This window comes from Acomys minous (assembly GCF_964271855.1).
Source record: "Acomys minous genome assembly, chromosome: 2".
Classification (NCBI taxonomy): Eukaryota; Metazoa; Chordata; class Mammalia; order Rodentia; family Muridae; genus Acomys; species Acomys minous.
Window position 1 is genome coordinate 72314159 of NC_140484.1, and position 21233 is coordinate 72335391.

General features: G+C 44.5%; 1 long non-coding RNA gene across 2 annotated transcripts; it reads left to right on the forward strand.

Annotated features, from left to right (window-relative positions):
- The first annotated feature begins 2801 nt into the window (after positions 1 to 2801).
- Positions 2802 to 12655, forward strand: LOC311592128. 2 transcript variants are annotated; one of them, XR_014777300.1, is made up of 3 exons: positions 2802 to 2827; positions 3527 to 3639; positions 12521 to 12655. It is a non-coding gene; the product is annotated as an uncharacterized lncRNA (long non-coding RNA). The 2 variants fall into 2 exon arrangements; XR_014777301.1 differs by lacking the exon at positions 12521 to 12655 and adding an exon at positions 11589 to 11988.
- Positions 12656 to 21233: the final 8578 nt, after the last annotated feature.

Here is a 21233-nt window from a genome sequence, read left to right on the forward strand (position 1 = left end):
AAGGTATTTTCCTTTCCTTTTCTTTCTTTCTTTCTTTCTTTCTTTCTTTTTTTAAAGATTTTATTTATTTATTTTTTGTATGAGTGCCCTATCTGCATGTACACCTGCAGGCCAGAAGAGGGCATCAGATCACATTACAGATGGTTGTGAGCCACCATCTGTACCTGAACTCAGGACCTCTGGAAAAGCAGAGATATTACCTTAAGGTACTTTCTTTTTCTTTTTCTTTCTTCTTCTTCTTCTTTTTTTCAAGACAGGGTTTCTCTGTGTAGCCTTGGCTGTTCTAGACTTGTATTGTAGACCAGACTGGCCTCGAACTCACAGCGACCCACCTGCCTCTGCCTCCCGAGTGCTGGGATTAAAGGCATGCACCACCATACCAGGCACCCGTAAAAGTATTTTCTTAATTAATGATTAATTGAGGAGGACCCAGCCCATTGTGGGTGGTGCCATATCTGGGCTGGTGGTCCTGGGTTCTTTAAGAAAGCAGTCCAAGCAAGCCATGAGGACAGGCCAGTAGGCAGCACCCCTCCGTGGCCTCTGCATCAGGTCCTGCCTCCAGGTTCCTGCCTCATTTGAGTTCCTATCTTGGTCTTCCTCGATGATGGACCACAATGTGGAACTGTAAGTCAAAATAAACTCTCAAGATGCTTTGGTCATGGTATTTTAGCATAGAAATAGTACTCTTGGGCCGGGTCTTGGTGGCACACGCCTTTAATCCCAGCACTCGCTGTGAGTTTGAGGTCAGCCTGGTCTACAAAGTTAGTCCAGGACAGCCAAGGCTACACAGAGAAATCTTGTCTGTGTGTGTGTGTGTGTGTGTGTGTGTGTGTGTGTGTGTGTCTGTGTGTGTGTGTGTGTGTGTGTGTGTGTGTGTGTGTGTGTGTGTGTGCCTGGATATGTGAGTGTACAGAGACCAGTAGAGGGCATTCGATCCCTCAAAGCTGAAGTTCCAGGCATTTGTGGGACACCTCACTTGTTACATGGGATTCCAATAGGTGTTGTAATTTCTGTTCCTTGTGATTACAGAGCAAGTGCTTTTATTTTTTTATTTTTTGTTTTTGTTTGTTTTTGATACAGGGTTTCTCTGTGTAGCCTTGCCTGACATGGACTCACTTTGTAGACCAGGCTGGCCTCGAACTCACAGCGATCCACCTGCCTCTGCCTCCCAAGTGCTGGGATTAAAGGCGTGCGCCATTACTGCCTGGCCAGAGCAAGTGCTTTTAACCACTCTAGCCTCAAGACCCTGTCTCAAACAACAACAACAACAACAACAACAACAACAGCAGCAACAACAACTGTTGGCATAAAGTTATTGTGTAATTCAAATGCTGATTTCTGAGCTGGTCATGGTAGTGCACGCCTTTAATCTCAGCACTCGGGAAGCAGAGGCAGGCAGATCACTGGGAGTTCGAGACCAGCCTGGTCTGCAAAGCAAGACCAGGACAGCCAAGGCCACACAGGGAAACCCTGTCTTGAAAAAAGAAAGAGAATCTGTTTATTCTAGCACCCCTTCCTCCCCTCCCCCACAGTAGCTCAAGATTTTGCTTCCTGGTCCTAGTGAATAACTTAGCATCTGTCTGCCAGCCACCTGCCAGTAAAGGCCTACTCCCCGGTCACGGAATGTCCTGGACTGAAGAGTTAAGATTAGTGAGCTGGGAGGAGGTCAGTGATGGGGCCAGGTCAGAGGTCAGAGGTCAGAGGGCTAGCATGAGAGGGCAAGGCTTCTGTCAGGAACGAGAAGGGTTAAGCTGCTAGTCAGCTTCTGGGTGTCACAGTGAGAAATTTACACATTCCAAAGCCTCTGAAGACATTCGCAAATATAGACCAAGTGTGGTAATTTGTGCCGCTCCCTGATGACAGCCTCAGTTGGTGTTGGTGATGTCATACGATCACACTAGTCACGGTGGAGGAATGCCAAGATGATACACCGTGTTTGAATGTCAGCTGTGAATTTGAAGGAAAAGGAAACTATTATCTCAGGCTCAGGCAGGCAGGCAAGAGCAACAGGAGCCTGCTAACCGTCACTTTTTGCATATAAAACGTCCCTCGAAAGACTGTGTGATGAGTCTGCGATCCTGAGCCGTGGGCTGTTTGGGCAGCATCTGCCAAACTCACCCATGGAATGATCCGTTAGTGACTTCATTGCTGAGTAGGGTTATTAGGAGGTGGGGTCTGGCTGGAGGAAGTGGATGCACTGGCTGGTGCCCTGGAAGAGCAGGTCTTGTTTGGGCTGCTTTGCTTACGTGGCTGCTGTGAGGTGAGCAGCTTAGTCCACCACCGCCCTTCTGTGTGTCTCTATAGGTGTAGGAGCACCTGTGTCAGCTGACCCTGGACAGAAATCAGGAGTCAAACTTTCTTCTTCTTCTTCTTCTTCTTCTTCTTCTTCTTCTTCTTCTTCTTCTTCTTCTTCTTTCTTTCTTTTCATTTTTCGAGACAGGGTCTCTGTGTTAGCCTTGGCTATCCTGGACTCGTTTTGTAGACCAGGCTGGCCTTGAACTCACAGCAATCCCCCTGCCTCTGCCTCCCGAGTGCTGGGACCAAAGGCGTGTACCACCATGCCCGGCTTCAAACTTCCTTCTTCTAAGTGCCCCTCCCCGTCCAGTATTTCTCACAGAGACAAGAAGTAACAGACCACATGGCAGGTTGAGACAGAGCTTATGTGAATGTTCACTTACTGAAATGCCAAAGTTGGCAGAACCCAGCACACAGTTACCTGTGTCAGGCCCTCACCAAGGAGCTCCGGCTGCCCTGCATGCAGACCCCGCCATGACGAAGGGGACTATGAGCTGATGATCAGCAACATTCCTGTCCTGGCTCCTGAGAGGTGAGGCCAGACCTGCAGGAACTGATTGGTCCCTCAGCTCAGGCTTTGGAGTAGAAACCACAAAAGAAAACCAAGTCTAGGGATGCTGGCAAGGCCAACACAAACATTTCAAAACAGTGCTGTGGAACATGAAGACATTTCAAAGTTATATTTAGATATAGAAACTTCCAGAAGCATTACTTTTTCTTTTCTTTTCTTGTTTTGTTTTTTTCTTTTTTCCAAGACAGGGTTTCTCTGTGTAACCTTGGCTGTCCTGGACTCACTTTGTAGAACAGGCTGGCCTCCAAGTCACAGTGATCCTCCTGCCTCTGCCTCCCTAGTGCTGGGATTAAAGGTGTGTGCCACTGCACCCGGCTCTGCTTTTTTTATTTTTATTTTTTTGAGATTTTATTTGTTGGGTCGGGCATGGTCAAGGCTACAGGACAGTCAAGGCTACACAGAGAAAGCCTGTCTCCAAAAACCAAAAATAAATAAATAAATAAATAAAAATAAAAAAGTGTTTGTTTTATGTATGAGTGCTCTATTTGCATGTGCACTTGCATTACAGAAGAGTGCATTAGATCATATTACAGCCTCCATGTGGTTGCTGGGAATTGAACTCAGGACCTCTGGAAGAGCAGACAGTGCTCTTAACCGCTGAGCCATCTCTTCAGCTCCCTCTGCTTTTTTTGTTTTTGTTTTTGTTTTAAACTACAGCAGAGAAGATAGAAAATTATGTCAGCAGCCATTGTGAATGGAACGTGCCTGTAATTCTACCACTTGAAACATGGAGGCAGGAGGACCATAAATTCAAGGTCTTCCTTGGCTATACGGTGAGTTTGGATTCAGCTGGGGCTGTGTGAGACTGTCTCGAAAGACTGACAGAAAGAAAGAAAGAAAGAAAGAAAGAAAGAAAGAAAGAAAGAAAGAAAGATGCTTTGAAGGAACAAAGGAGAAAGTTAGTTAGATTAGGAGTAGGAGTTTCATAAACTCCTTTGTACGTCAGGCTCAGCTGACAGGTAAGGTGAGGGAGTGAGCATTAGCCCCTGCCAGCCGTACTAAGGAAGTCCTCGGAATTATTAAAATATATTTCACAGGGCTCAAAAGATGGCTCAGTCATTAGGAGCATTTGCTGCTCTTCCAGAAGGCCAGAGTTCAGACACCAGCACTGGTGCCTCAAAACTGCCTGTAATTCTAGGGGAAAAACCAACACCCTCTTCTGGACCTTGAGCAATGCCCCCCTAACCTCTTTATCCTCCCAACACACACACACACACACACACACACACACACACACACACACACACACAAAATTTAAGGCCAGGTGGTGGCAGCACATGCCTTTAGTCCCAGCACTTGGGAGGCAGAGGCAGGCAGATCTCTGAGTTTGAGGACAACCAGGGCTACACTGGGTTTCTCTGTGTAGCCTTGCCTGTCCTGGACTCGCTTTGTAGACGAGGCTGGCCTCAAACTCATAGCGATCCACCTGTCTTCTGCCTCCTGAGTGCTGGGATTAAAGGTGTGCACCACCATGCCCGGCACAAAATAAAATTTTTAAGTAAAATGTTTCACTGTTCTTTTAAAAATTACATTGTGCCGGGCATGGTGGTGCACGTCTTTAATCCCAGCACTCGGGAGGCAGAGGCAGGCGGATTAATGTGAGTTCGAAGCCAGCCTGGTCTACAAAGCGAGTCCAGGATGGGCAAGGTTATACAGAGAAACCTTGTCTCAAAAAACCAAAAAAAAAAAAAAAAAAGTACATTGTGTGTGTGTGTGTGTGTGTGTGTATGTGTGTGTGTGAAAGAGAGAGAGAGACAGACAGACAGACAGACAGACAGAGAGCGAGTGTGTAGAGTGTTTGTGTGTGGACTCACAAGCCCCATAGTGTGCGTGGAAGTCAGAGGACAACTTTTGGGACTCGGTTTTTTTCCTTCCACCATGCAGGTCCTGGGGATCCAGCAAAGCATCTCTCTAGCTCACCAAGCTAATATTTGTTTCTATAGATTTAACCATTTTGGATCGTCTATATGTGAAATATCTGCTAAGACACAGGAGCTTATTTACAGTTACTACAGTTTGACAGAAAAATAACTTTTGTTTTTAAAAAATTTGACATTTAGATCTGGGTGTAGTAGCCTTTGGGAAGCTAAGATAGAAGGGCAGAGTGTTCTCATATATAATGGTGATGCAAGGGGGCGGGTACCATGGCACCCTTGAGAGATTACGCCACACAACAGAGCTGATATAAGGAAGTTTGTTGGGGGAAGGGAGAGAAGGCCTGAAGAAAGGCAAGAGGCAGCGAGCAAGCCGCAAACAGGCATGGAGCCATGAAGGGAGATGGGGTGGGGCAGAGAAGGACAGAAACAGAGAGAGGGAGCCTGAGGTGGCTGGAGGTCTTTTTATGGGCTGCATACACCCAGGCAGTGGCGTCAGATGATGATGTAAACAATTTTATTGGTCCCTGAAGGCAGATCAGCTGAAGAGCCTGTAAGGAACACAGAGCAAGGATGGCTTGGACAACACAGCAGGAGGGAAGGAGGGAGGGAGGGAAGGAGGGAAGGAGGGAGGGGAGAGAGAGAGAACTTGGCCTCTGAAAAATCTTTTATTAGGCCCAAGTGATTCATTTCTACTGCCACTTATTAAAACTAAATTTCTTTTAGAGACCGGGTTTCACTATGTAGCCCCGGCAGGCCTGAAATACGATATGTAGACCAGGCTGGCCTTGAACTTACAGAGGGCAGCCTGCCTCTACCTTCCAAGGACTGGGATGTAAGGTGCCTCCACACCTGGCAAACTGATTTCTAATTAGAGACCTGGGGGCATCACTACCGGCTTTACAGAAGTAGACGGGATTTAAAGGAATACAGCAATCACTTGTGAATGATGAACACCAATAAATCTGCTAACAGATAAAATTCGTAAAGACACAGGGAAACAAAAACAAACAAAATAAAAAAAATAAAAAAAACCATTTTTAAAAAAAGAAAAGATAAAAATGAAAACAAAAATTCCATATCAAATCTATAGAAGAGAAAACATGAATGGGCCTATCACAAGCAAAGAGACTGAATTGATGGTGATAAAATACACCCCACCCACCCACACACAGACAAACACTGAGGTCTAGACTGTGCCACTGGTGATCTGAGCAAACAGGGAGAGCACAGCAGACAGTCTCTCATAGAACTGATGGAATCCGTTCACAAGAAAGCAAGCGTGACACTTGGGTACCCTGGCTGGCCTGAATGTGCTGTATAAACCAGGTTGGCCTCGAGCTCACAGAGATCTGACTTCCTCTGCCTATGGAGGGCTGGGTGCAAAGGCTTGCGCCTCTTCCGGTCTCCTTCTCAAGTCCCCGTTGTAAACGGGGAACGGTTTGTACAGCCAGGTCTCCAGCCACTGGCTTCGGGATTGATCCCTGAAGGCAGGATGAGCTGAGGGCCCTCACCAAGGCGGAGCTGCCTTCACTTGAAAGCACCCACTGCACCCCAGCCAGGGACGCAGGTGGGCAGGTCTTCACCCCTCCCTCCTCTCCTCCAGATCCAATCCCCTAGTCTCACCGGCAGCTCTGTAGCAGACTACCTGCCGCAGCCTCTCCTCAACTCCGTGTCCTCGTTGCCAGGGGCCTAAGCAGTTCCTGGCGGCACACTCTTGCTTTTCTCCATCCTGTGGACCCACTTAGTGCCCGTCTCCAGCTCCCAATATCCAGAGCTGTGAAAGCAGAATCCATCCTTCCGCTGGATCTAAGAAACACACCTGACTTAATATCTAGGAGGGACATCACCTGGGAAAAGAATGGAAAAAGATTTTCCAAGCAAATGGACCTAGGAACCAAGCTGATGTAGCCATTTTAATATCTGACAAAATAATTGCTAACCAAAACTAATCACAAGAGATAGGGGAGGATGCTACTGTTGGGATTCAGGCACGGGGGCAAGTGGCTGAGGTGCTTAGTTAACCAAAGTGGACCGGGCCTCCAGGTTCTCCCAGCATCCTTCAGTCCTTACCTGAACTTTCCAGCCTGAGGACTGGGCTTCCTCTTCCCCAGAGGCTCTTCACTATATAATCCAGCCATTTTGGATCTCCCTCTTCTCTCTTTTCACTCTCTGCACACATGCTTTTCCCTGCCTCACATGGCGACTTCCCTGGCCTCGTTCTCAGGGACTGGTGGGCTTGCTGGAGAGATGCCCCAATAACCCTGTTTTCTATACTTTAATTTGGCTTGAATTGTTTCGTTTTGTCAGTGTAGAGTACCTACCAACTACATACTCATCAAAGGAAAAATCCACCAAGAGGGGCCGAGTGTGGTGGCGCACACCTTTAATCCCAGCACTCGGGAGGCAGGGGCAGGTGGATCCTGTGAGTTCCAGGACAGCCAAGGCTACACAGAGAAACCCTGTCTTGAAAAACAAAACGAAAACAAAAAAATCCACCAAGAGGACATTGTATCCACCACCTATGGACCAAACACAAGGACACCCAGTTCATATAAAACAAACGGCTGGAGAGATGGTTCCATGGTTAAGAATACACACTATTCTTCCGAAGGTCCTGACGTCAACTCTCAGCACCCAGATGGAGGCTCACAACTGTCTGATGCTGTCTTCTGGTGTGCACATGTACATGCAGACAACGTACCACATACATAAATACATAAATAAATCTAAAAAACAAGCAAACAGGAAACCAACTACTATAGCTTAAAGCACATAATGACCCTCACACTCTGACAAGGCAAGACTTCAGTGCTCCAGTTCACCAAAGGACAGGTCATCCAGGCAAAAAATAAACCGAAATGCTAGAGCTAATTGACGTCTTAAACCAGTTGGACCTAACACATATTTTACAGAACATTTCACCCAAACACTGAAGAATATGCCTTTTTTCTCAGCACCACATGGAACTTTCTTCAAAACTGACCACATACTTAGGCACAAAGCAAGTCTCAAAGGATACAAGAAAATTGAAATAACTTTCCATATTCTGACTGCCACAGATTAAAGCTCAATTTCAACGACAAAAACAATAGAAAGCTTACAACTCATGGAAACTCTTGACTGAATAAAAAGAGGTCAATACAGAAGTTAAGAAAGAAACTAAAGACTTTTCTGGAATTGAGTGAAAATGAATATACAACATCCTGAATTATGGGGCACAATAACACAGTTCTAAAGGCAAGTTCATAGTTCTAAGTGCCTACAAAAAAAAATGAAGAGATAGCATACTAGAAACTTAACAGTATAGCAGAAAGTCTAGAACAAAAAGAAATCACACACACACACACACACACACACACACACACACACACACACACACACTACAAAGAATCAATAAGACAAAGGGTTGGTTCTTTGAGAAAATCAGTAAGATTGACAAATCTTTATCCAAATAAACTAAAAGGTGGAGAGAGAGAAGATCCAAATTAACAAAATCAGAGATGAAAAGGACTTAACTGACACTGAGGAAATCAAGAGAATCACAAGGACATTATTTTAATAATCTGCACTCATGCTGGACGTGGGTGGTGCACGCCTTTAATCCCAGCACTTGGGAGGCAGAGGCAGGCTGATCGCTGTGAGTTCAAGGCCAGCCTGGTCTACATAGCAAGTCCAGGACAGCTAATGCTACACAGAGAGACCCTGTCTTGAAAAATAAAATAAAATAAATAAATAAATAAATAAATAAATAAATAAAGTAAAAAATAAAAAACATCTGTACTCCATGGAATTGAAAAATTTAAAAGACATAGATAATGTTTTGATACATAACAGCTACCTATGTTAAATCAAGAAAAGACAAGCAATTCAAGGCTGAAGAGATGGCTCAGAGGTTAAGAGCACTGGCCGCTCTTCCAAAGGTCCTGAGTTCAATTCCCAGCAACCACATGGTAGCTCACAACCATCTGTAATGAGATCTGGTGCCCTCTACTGACCTGCAGGCGTTACATGCAGGCAACACCATATACATAATAAATAAATAAATAAATATTTTTTTAAAACATAAGCAATTTAAATAGATTTATAACCCCTAGTGGAATAGAAACTGTAATCAAAAGTCTACCAACCAAAGATCAGGGCCAGATGGTTTTAGCACAGAATTCTACCAGACTTTCAAATGAGAGTTAATGCCAAATTTCCTCAAATGATTTCACGAAACAGAAACAGAAGGAACATTGCCCAATTTGTTTTACAAGGCCACAGTTACCTGGTTACCCAAACCACATCAAGACCCAACAACAACAACAAAAAGAGAATTATAGACCAATTTTCATTATGAATATAGATGCAAAAATACTCAATAAAATACTTGTACATTGAATTCAACACTGCATAAAATGATCACCCACAATGATCAAGTAGGCTTCATCCTAGAGATACAGGAATGATTCAACATACATAAATCAATAAATGTGATCCATCATAAACAAACTGAAAGAAGAACCACATGATCATGGCATTAGATGTAGAAAAGGCCTTTGACAAAATCTAGCACCTTTCATGATAAAAGTCCTGGAGATATCAGGGGTACAAGGACACACCTCAAAATAATAAAGGCGGTTTACTGCAGGCCCAAAGCCAGCATCAACTTAAATGGAGGGAAACTCGAAACAATTCCACTAAAGTCAGGAACGAGACAAAGTTGTCCACTCTTTCCACAGCTATTTATTTTAATAGAGTATTTGAAGTCTTGGCTAGGGCAATAAGACAACTAAAGGAGATTAAGGGGATGTAAATTGGAAAGGAAGAATCAAAGTATCTTTATTTGCAGATGATATATACGTGACCCCCCAAAATTTCATTAGGAAACTCCTATAGCTGATGTTTTCAACAAAGAAACACAAAAATCAGCGGCCGTCCTATGTACAAACAACAAACCAACTGAGAAAGACAAGCCTTTCACAAGAGCTGGTCAGTATCGTGGGGTAAATATAACCAAGCAAGTGAAAGACTTGTGTATGATTTAAAAAACCTTTAAGACACTGAAGAAGATATCAGAAGATGGAAAGATCTCCTAAATTCATGGATCAGTAGGATTAACATAATAAAAATGGACATCCTGCCAAAAGCAATCTACAGATTCAGTGCAGTCCCCATCAAAACTCCAACACAACTTTTTGTAGATTTTCAAAGGATGATTTTCAGCATCATATAGAAACACACACACACACACACACACACACACACACAGAAATACTCGCACACACACACACACACTCAGGATATCTAAAACAAAAGAATTGTTGGAGGTGTCCACCATCCCTGACCTTAAATTGTGCTATAGAGCTATAGTAATAAAAACAGCATGCTATTAGCATAAAAATAGACACGCCTATCAATGGAATAAAATTGAAGACCCAGACACCTATGCGCCAACTGGGTTCTTTTTCTTCCACCCTTTTCCACCCCTTTTCCTCTTCCCTTTCAACCTCCTAACACTAGATATGAGAGAAAAAAAAAAGGATAAAGAGTAAAGGAAAGAGATCAATGAATAAAGTCAGGGGTCAGAAAGAGGTGACATTATCGTTAGACTACTTCGGATCTTTATAAACTTTGATAGTCTTTCATCACCTATGGCAACATAACATAGTCCCTGAGTTCCATTCTGATGTTGAAACATCTTTAAAGTGTACAGGTTGATCTCAGTCTGTAGTTTTCCCCACCATCCAGTATCTTTCAGGTAAATCTTATTCCCCCTGTTTATAAAGATCTGTAGAATTAGATCTTCATCAATTCACACATACAGTAGACACTTAGGTACTCTCATTCGATGCCCAGCTCCATGCCTGTGAGCTGGAGCCCACTCCAGTGAGCCAGGCTTCTACCCGTTATCAATGGGCTGTCTACCTTGATCCTCAATTTCATTAGGTACCATAGATTCACAATTAAGCATTTTCTGTTCTCTTAGTTCCTCTGTCTCTTTTCTTTCAAGCCTACCCGAGAGATACCTGCTCAACCGTGTTCATTTGCTGCTCTTCATAATAGCCAGAAATTGGAAACAACGTAGATGTCCCTGAACAGGTCAATGGATAAGAAAATATGGTACATTTACACAATGAAATATTACTCAGCCTTTAGAAATGAAATAATTAAATTTGCAGGCAAATGGGAGGAACCAGGAAAAAAAAAAACAACCTGAGTGAGGCAACCCAGACTCAGACAGACAAATATGGTATGTATTAGCTTATATGTGGATATTAGCTGTTCTGTCAATGATAACCAGGCTACAACCTGTAGAACCACAGAAGTTAGGTATAGAGTAACAGACTGGGGAACATGGGCAGATCTCCCTAGGAAAGGGAGGTAGAATATACAGTTATGGACGGAGGGGGAGGGAGACTGGAACAGGGGGATCAAATGGGGAGGGGAAGGACAGGGTGGGATAATGGAGGGACTAGGAAGAGAAACAGCTAAAACGAAGGACCATTTTAGGAGTAGTCTGGAAACCTAATACAGTAGAAACCTTCTAAAATATATACACATATAAAGGCGATCTAAATAAGATTACTGTATAATGGGGGAGACAGAGGCCCAACTGACATCTCTTGTTACCAAATGAAACTTCCAGTACCAGGACTGGGCTACATCCAATTGGCATTGTTGGCCAATGAGACCCCATGGAACACCCCCCCCCCACACACACACACACAAATCAAGGGCCAAGATTGTGCTCTCTCCAAACTGACGGCAAGTCCCCATGGTTGAAGAAAACACACGTACAGCTCACTGAACACAGAGAAGTCACAATGGCGCCTTCACCCCTACATGCTGCTTTCTTTGTACAGGAAAGTACTTTGCACACTACCAGCAAGAAAACACAACCACCAACCCAGCCAAAACCTCTCTGAGACCCACGGCCAGACATTGTGCAAAGAGTGAGAGAGCTTGGAACACGCAATCCTCTCAATCCTAAATGGGATGGCTCCATCGAATGCCACCCCTCAGGGCTCAGGGAGCCCTGTGGAAGAGAAGGAGGACAGAGTGTGAGAGCCAGAGGGGATGAGGGACACAGGAAAACAAGGCCCTCTAAATCAACATTAGCAAAGCTCATAGGAAGAAATCGCAGCGACTGAGGCAGCAGCCATGTAGGGTCCACACTCTCTGCACCACATGGGGTCCTGGAGCTGAAGGGGAAGCAGGCACACGCCCAGCCCCTAGGCCAGGAGCTCTCTCTAAGGGAGTCCTACAGGGGAAACAAACTACTCTCAAGGCCGAGCCACAGGCCCAGCTGTAGACGGTCAACAGAAAGTGAACTCGGCTGCGGCATCTTTGAAGGGTTCTTGTCTCATAATATGGAGTCAGGGCTCCCTCTCCCTACCCCCTTTTTTTTTTCAGGACAGGGTTTCTCAGTGTGGCCTTGGTTGTCCTGAACTCACTTTGTAGATGAGGCTGTCCTTGAACTCAGAGATCTTCATGCCTCTGCCTCGGAAGTGCTGGGATTACAAGCAGGCCCCACTGCACCCGGCTGGCTTTCCCTTTTTAAAAATTATCTTTTTTTTTTTTTTGGTTTTTCAAGACAGGGTCTCTCTGTGTAGCCTTGGCTGCCCTGGACTCACTTTGTAGACCAGGCTGGCCTCGAACTCACAGCGATCCGCCTGCCTCTGCCTCCCAAGTGCTGGGATTAAAGGCGTGCGCCACCACCACCCAGCTTAAAAATTATCTTATTTCTAAATTTAAATTTTATTTATATTTTTTCTTCTCCCTTTTTATCCCACAGTTCCTTTGCGCATATATTGTGGATTCTAGTTCAGTGCTTTTCTGGGATTCCTGAGTACGCTAACAAGTGGATATCTGCACTTTATTTATTTATTTATTTATTTGGATGCCTTTCCTCCTGCTTGTTTGTCCTATTCTGGTGTGTTAGTTTTTGTTTTATCTTATTATGTTATATTATTATTGTATTAATTATATTATGTTATAATCCCTTAGAAACTTGTTTTTGTTTTTCTTACTTTCTTTCTTTTTTTGGTGTTTCAAGACAGGGTTTCTCTATGTCTGGCTGTCCTGGAACTCACAGAGATCTGGCTGCCTCTGCCTCTTGAGTGTGGGAATTAAAGGCGTGTGCCACTGACAGAAAGGACGTAGCTCTGCAAGGGAGAGGAAGTGGGGAGGAACAGGGAGTAGGGGGCGGAAGCCAAAATCTGCATATATTACATGAGAAAAAAAATCAGATAATAGATGCCTTGGGCTGGAGAGGTGGCTCAGTGGTTAAGAGCACTAGCTGCTCTTCCAGAGGTCCTGAGTTCTATTCCCAGCAGCCACATGGTGGCTCGCAACCATCTATACCCTCTTCTGGCATAGAGGTGTGCCTGCAGATAGAGCACTCAAATACATATTGTTGCATGATAGATTGAGTTTATAGTTTACCTAGTCCCTGGTGCTTATCCTTGGGCAGGCCTTGGCTACCTTTCAAGGAGTCCTCAGGCTCCTCCCTGGGGGAAGCCTGAGCGGGCTTGCAAGTTTCTAGGAATCTGGGCCCCACATTGGAGATGTGCTTGCTGACTGCAGTACAGGGGTCTGGGGTGAATCCTCATGGACACAGAGATATCTGATCTCTATTCTGCCATTCTTTAAATAGTTGTCTTTCAATGTTTTTTTATTTCTTTATAATTATTATGTGTGTACATGATGTGTGTACACTGGTGTGTATGCCCAGGATGAGAGTGTCAGAAGATAACTGTGTGGAATTGGTTATCTTCTCCCATTTTTACATGGGATCCAGGGATCAAACCCTGGGTCTCCTGCTTTGTAGGGCCAGTCCCCTAGCTGACTCATCTGCCAGCCCCTCCCCTGCCCCACATCCCACAATGTTTTACAATTTTATTTAGTATTTGAATCTTTTCTCCCTAGTAAGTTATAGAAGTTGAGCAAAGAAAAACAGAAAGGTTTGGTTTGGTTTTGAAATAAAGGGTGGTTGGCTTTCCTCTAGGGCTGTGCCAAGGTGGGATTTTTAAGGTACTCTCTTTGTGGTTCTGGGGATGCAACCCACAGCTCTGTTTTATTATGGACTGGAATCCATAAAAAAAAAAAAAAAACTTAGGGAATTGTTTTTCTGCCAACACTGGAGAATGTCATGTTTTTATAAAACACTTTGGCAGATGGATATATTTTCTCACTCTTAAAAATATCTATTTTATTTTTGTGCATGTGTGGTGTGCGCATGTGCGTAGGTGCCCATCAAGGCCAGCAGAGGGTGTTGTTTTCCCTGGAGCTGGAGTTAGAGGCATTTGTGAGACACCCAACATAGTACTCCAGCCAAACTCTGGTCCTCTGAAAAAGCAGCAAGTGCTCTTAACCAATGACCCCTCTCTCTGGCTCCTCAACTATTTGTTTGTTTATTGTGACAAGGTGTCACTCTGTAGCCCTGGCTGTCCTGGAACTCCTATGTAGACCATACTGGCCTTAAACTCGCAGAGATCCATCTGTCTAAGCCTCCCAAGTGCTAGGATTAAAGGCGTGTGCCTTTAGTCTTTTTTAAAAGAGACAGTCTTTACTGGGTTTGAACCTCCAGCTTGGATCTCAATGAAGATGCTATTTTTGCTGTTGATAGGATTAAAGATTTAACCCTGTCTAAGTTTGAGAATAAAAGATTGTTAAGTGCTATGTAGACTGCTAGAGGAGAAAAGTCACCAGTGGTCTTACTCAGTGGTGAATCCTGTGTGCTACAATGCTGATCTGCCAGGCAAAAGATGCCTACCATTGGAGCACTAGTGGCATGAGCATTGTGGGGGCAACCAAAGACTTCCTGATTGAACTTAAAGCCTATTTTACAGAAGGAGATTTTTGTGTTTTGTGTTTTGGTTTTTTGAGACAGAGTTTCTCTGTGTAGCCCTGGCTGTCCTGGACTCGTTCTGTAGACCAGGCTGGCCTTGAACTCACAGTGATCTGCCTGCCTCTGCCTCCCAAATGCTGGGATTAAAGGCATGCGCCACCATGCCCGGCAACAGAAGGAATTTTTTTTAAGTGTGTGGAGGAATGTCTTGAGTGGATGTAACAACTGTCAACAAAGTGCTGTTTAGCCAATCAGCTGGGCAGAAGGACAGGAAGTGGAAGGCGAGACTTCCTGGAGAGGGGGCGGAGCCACATATTGACAGTTGATGGTGGAAGAGAGAAGATGGTTGACAGTCGATGGGAGAAGGAAGAAGAAGCCTCTGAGGACCAGATTGGCAAGTGTTTAGGATATATGTATGTTATGAGGTTTAGAGTAGTTTATGTTAGTTCACGAGTAGATTAGAATCAGTTTAGATTCTGCCCAATGTAGTGCTTGCAGCTTTAAAATATGTTTCAGACTCTGTGTCAGTTATTGGCTTCCTAGGCTGAACTGATACAATTTATTATAACGTGTGTAAGTGTATGAGTGTTTTCCTTACAAGCATTTATGTGCACCATATGCATAAAGTGCCTCCAAAAGACAGAAGAATTAGTCAGATCTCTGAAAGTAGAGCTTTAGATTAGCACCATTATATGGGTCCTAGAAACCAAACTCGGGTCCTCAAGAGCAGCAAGTGCTTTTAACCACTGAACCATCTCTCCTGCCCCAGGACGCATTTCTTGCCTGACTATAAGCCTGGTCAAAAGCCCATGATCCTGTAGTTCATGGGCTCTAGACGTGGAGCCTACTACTGTTGTTTGGCTGAATGGATATGTTTTCAAACTGCTTTCTAAATGCTTACAATTATATCCACAAAATCACGCTGCTCTCAGTCTTGGTAGACGCCTTCCTACCGCGGGCAACAGCTAATGTGGAGTCTTATAGACAACCAAAGTGCTGACAATAAATCACTGTTGACAGGCTGGAGAGATGGAGAGAGGTTAAGAGCCCTGGCTACTCTTCCAGAGGTTCCTGAGTTCAATTCCCAGTAGCCACATGGTGACTTACAACCATCTATAGTGAGATCTGGTGCCCTCTTCTGGTGTGTAGGCATACATGCAGGCAGAACACTGTATACATGTACAGTAAACTAATAAGTCTTAAAAAATAAATAAATAAACAAATCGCTGTTGACTGCTTAGCCCTCAGTGAGACTGATGGAACACCCTGAAAGAAGGGCCAGGAAGAACGTAAGAGCTGGAGGCCGGGGAGGAATGCTGTGAGGTGCTGACTGCTGGACATGACCCGGTCATTGCACTCACAGCAGCTGTGGTCACCTGCACAAGATCAAGCCGACAAACTCAGTCAACACTTCAGAAGGCAGTACTAACTGGACTCAGTATGCTGCAAGGGACAGTAGAAGAAGACATGAAAGTGGGAGGGGGACACACAGGGGGTGCCCGGGGTGGGGGGGTGGGAGGGGGACACACAGGGGATGCCTGGGGATGGGAGGAGGGCACACAGGGAGTAGCCAGGGGTGTGGGAGGGGGTGCCCCGAGGGTGGGTGGGGACACATGGCGGGGGAGGGCAGACACATTGTATTCATGTATTATTTTCCCCCAAAATGAATAAAAATATTCTTTTTTAAAAATAATTAATTTATTATTATGTATACACAGTGCTTTACCCACATGTACACTTGCACACCAGAAGAGGACATCAGATCACATTGTAGATGGTTGTGAGCCATCATGTGGTTGCTGGGAATTGAACTCTGTACCTCTGGAAAAGCAGTCAGTGCTCTTAACCACTGAGCTATCTCTCCAGCCCATAAAAATGTTCTTTAAACATTGAAATTTGAAAGATAAAGTCTATCTATGAAAACTAAGGAAGAAAACAAAATAAAAAGGGCTCAAGAATTAGAAATATAGCTTGATGCTAGACCACTTACATAGCATGTGTGTGACCCTAAGTTTGATCCCACAGAAAGGAAAATAAGGTACCTACATTGAAAAAATTAGAATTAAAACCATACTTGCACATGACTTCATACACAGAAAATCCTAAGGGATCCATTGAAGATTAATTATTATAGAAAAGCAACTGATATTTCACTACACCAATGTTAGGCTAACTATAATAAGCACAACTGAAAAAAAAAAGAAAACTTAAGCATTGGCAAGAATGTAAAGAAATCTGGACATGGTGGTGGTAGGTGGCAGTGGTGGTGGTGGCGGTGGCAGTGACAATGGCAGCAGCTCACACCTTTAATTCCAGCACTCCGGAGGTAGAGGTAGGCAGATCTTTGAGTTCGAGGCCAGCTGATCTACAAAGTGTGTTCCAGGACAGCCATGGCTGTACAGAGAAAATTTCTCCAAAAAACAATAGCAATAAAGTGTAAAGAAATATAAACTTGGGACCAGTGTGACGGCTCAGTAGGCTGGAGTGCCTGACACCAAGCCTGAGCATCCGAGCTCAATCCAAGTTACCCACACTGGTGACAGGAGAGGTACCGACCTTTGAAAGTTTCTGTCTTTTGGCTTCTACACATGTGTGGTGTCCCCACCACAGACACTAAACAAATATCATAATTTTTAAAAATTCATGTCCTATTGGCGGGAGTGTAAAGGGTGTAGCTGCAGACTTGGTAAAAGGCTTCAGTGACTAAAGCACGTGCTATGCAGGAAAGAGGCCCTGAATGTGAACCCAGCTAAGCCTGGGCGCAGTAGCGACTCCGTAACTCCAGTGTTCCACAGCAAGACTGACGTGGAGGCAACAGAATTCTCTGAAGCCCAGAAGCTCTGACACTCAGAGCAGCAGGCGACAGCAAAGAGACCCTGGTGTAGATAAGGTGAGAGGTAGGGATGGATCTCTGTCCTCTGCATATGAGCCACAATGTGTCCACTCACACATGAACATTTGTTTAGTGTGTGTAGGTCTTCCACGAGGAACCCAGAGGTCAAACTCTGGGCTTATCAGGCTTAGTGACAAGCACCTTTACCCTCTAAGCCATCTTGTTTGTTTGCTTGCTTGTTTTTTTAAGACAGGGTCTCTCTGTGTAGCCTTGGCTGCTCTGGACTCGCTTTGTAGACCAGGCTGGCCTAGACCTCACAGCGATCCGCCTGCCTGTGCACCACCACATGTGGCTCCCTCTAAGCCATCTTGAAGGCTCACTAAAATAAAAAGCATTTAAGAAGGTGTAGTTGCTTTGGAGAGCAGTGTAGTGGTTGCTGTAAAAGGTAAAAATAGAACAGTGTCTCTGCCAGCAATGTCACCTCAAAGAGTCCAGAAAAACTGAGATCAGGCTCTCAAACAGTATTATTTATATTGCTCAAAGGTGGAAATAGCCTAAATACCTATTCACGGATAAATAAAGTGTGGGGTTGGAGAGATGGCTGAGTGGATTAAGTGTTTGCCAGGTGAGGCTGACACCCTGAGTTCAGATCCCTGAATCCATGTAAAACTGGAGTGCAGTGGGGTGTGTCTGTAATCCCAGGACCCCTTACAAGAAGATGGGCAGGCAGTGACAGGGGAGTTGCCAGATATACATGAGCCAGCTAGCCTGATATATGTGGTTCAAACAAGGTGGAAGACAAGGACTGGCTCCCACACTGCCCTCTGACCACAACAGATGTGCTGTGAAATGCATCTCTCTCTCTCTCTCTCTCTCTCTCTCTCTCTCTCTCTCTCTCTCTCTCACACACACACACACACACACACACACACACACACACACGGAAAGAGAGAGAGAGAGACAGAGAGAGAGAGAGAGAGACAGAGAGAGAATATAACAAAAAGGAATTGTGATATTTATATACAAGTGGACTATTATTATTCAGCCTTGAAAACATTGTGCTTAAAGTAGGCCTGACCCTGATGATGGGGTGGGGGTCCACAGGAGGATGAGTTAGGCTGTAGGTGTGAGCTTTGGAGAGTTGGCCCTGGGGTCATGAGAGCTGGAGAGCTGCTCCTGCCCCTGACCTGCTGCAGCACTCTGGATATCAGGCCCTACATTTTGACTGGGCAGCACAGTGGGGCTGGCCCCTGGATGTGAGGGTTGCAGGTAAGCCAGCCCCAAGGATATGAGCATAGGAGAGGTGGTCCTGTCTCTAGTCTGTTGTGCGGTGGTACAGATGTGGAAAAGACACCCTCCTCCACTCCTTCATCCCTGAACACCTATGGCAGCTGGGAGAGATGGCCCAGGGGTCAAGAGTGGGAGAACTGGCTATGTTCATCACCAGATGCAACCCTAGGGCGAAGAGGCCCTGAATCTTGCCTGGGCAGCAGGGTAGAACTAGCCCTGGTTGCCAGGGTTGCTGGTGAGCAGGTCCCAAGGGTGTGAAAGTGGGAGAGCCAAGAGGCTGACCAGCTCGGACACCTCTTAGGCCCAGATCCAGGCCTTAGAGTTGGCCTATCCCTACCCCACTGATGAACTGCTCGAGTACCTGAAGGGGTGGGTCCTACAGACCCAAAGCTGCTGGATCTCCATGACACAGGGCAACAATCTGAAAGGAGTCCCTGTGAGGATCCAGAACTGACAGAGTAGCAGAAGCCAGAGGTCTCGTACCAGACCAATGAGTCATTGCAATGAACCTCTGCGAGCAAAGGAGTGTGGACTAAAGGGTGTACTGTGGGAAACATGCCACACACTACAGCTTCCACAATGAGTTGGGTTTTTTTTTCCACTCTCTCTCTCTATTGGGAGGAGTTTGCGAGGGTGGAGGGCTGGTAAGAGGGAGGGGAAGATGAGTGGGATGGGGGTGCACGGTGTGAAATTCACAATGAACCAATAAAAAGTACCAAAACAAAACAAAACATTGTGTCTAGTGAAGTAAGTCAGACACAGGACAAACACTGCTGCTTCTGTTTATGTGAGGCATCAAAATAGCTACACTCAGGAACAGAAACTAGAGCAGTGGTTTCCAGGGGTTTGAAGAACTGCTGTCCAGCGCACATACAGTTTCAATCACGCAAGATGAAAACACTCTGGAAATTTGCATATAATACTGTACTTACAGTTAAACCCTTGTTGAAAAGGTATGTATCTCTTCTCTCTCTCTCTCTCCCTCTCTCCCTCTTTCTCTCTCTCTCTCTCTGTTTATTTATTTTTGTTTTCTGAAATGGGTTTCTCTGTATAGCTCTGGCTGTCCTGGAACTCCCTCTGTAGACCAGGCTGGTCTCAAACTCAGAGATCCATCTACCTCTGCCTCCAGAGTGCTGGGATTAAAGGCATCTGCCACCGCTACTTGGTACATTTTAGTTTTTTCTAGACAGGGTCTCACTATTTAGCTGTATGAAACTCACTATGTAGATCAGGCTGACCTTGAACACACAGAGATCTACTTGTGACTAACATATACTATATATTTTTTAAAAAGATTAATTAATGAAAGCAGCAATGTTAGAGAATTCAAAACCAATATGCAAAAATGAATTATTCCCATACAAGTTTCAAACTTCCATTTTTTAAGGTTTTCAGTGTGTGTGTGAGTGTTGTGGGGGGAGTTCACAGTGGGAAGTCCAAAGATGACTTTGAGGAGGTGGACAGCTTTAGAGCTCTCTCTTTCCTTCCAATAAGGGTTTTATAAACTGAACTCAAGTTATCAGACTTTCATAGAGTGTTTTTACCCACTGAGCCATCTCACTTATCCCATAATAATCGTACTTTATTTTCTTCCTCGTTTCCTTCCTTCCTTCCTTCCTTCCTTCCTTCCTTCCTTCCTTCCTTTCATTTGATTTATTTTAAGACATCTCACTATATAGCCCTGGTTGGCCTGAATATCTCTATGAAGATCAGGCTAGACTTGAACGCATAAAAAACTCCAAAACTTTCCTATCCCTCCGAGGGGCTAAGATTAAAGGCATGGGCCACTGAGGCAGTTTGAGTGAAGATGTCCTTATGTCCCCATAGTCTCCACTATTTGAACACTTGGTCCCCAGTTGGTGATGGAGTTTGTGGAACCTTTGAGAGGTGCAGTCTTGCTTGCGGAAGTGCATCACTAGGGGCGGGCTTTGTCTGGTGGTGGCAAGCATCTAAAAAAGAAAGGGAAAGAAGGAGAGAAAAGGAGCACACACACACACACTTACACTTGATAAAATAAGGCAGACTCCAGCAGGTAGATTCCAACAAGCTGCTTCTTTCAAGCTTCTCTTTACACATTCACATATGTACATACATACACACATACTTACATACATACATACACACATACTTACATACATACATACACACATACTTACATACATACATACACACATACTTACATACATACATACACACATACTTACATAATACATACATACACACATACTTACATACATACACACATACTTACATAATACATACATACACACATACTTACATACATACACACATACTTACATAATACATACATACACACATACTTACATACATACACACATACCTACATAATACATACATACACACATACTTACATAATACATACATACACACATACTTACATACATACATACATACACACATACCAACATACATACATACACACACATATACATACATACTTACATACATACACACATACTTACATACATACATATACACATACTAACACATACATACACACATACTTACATACAT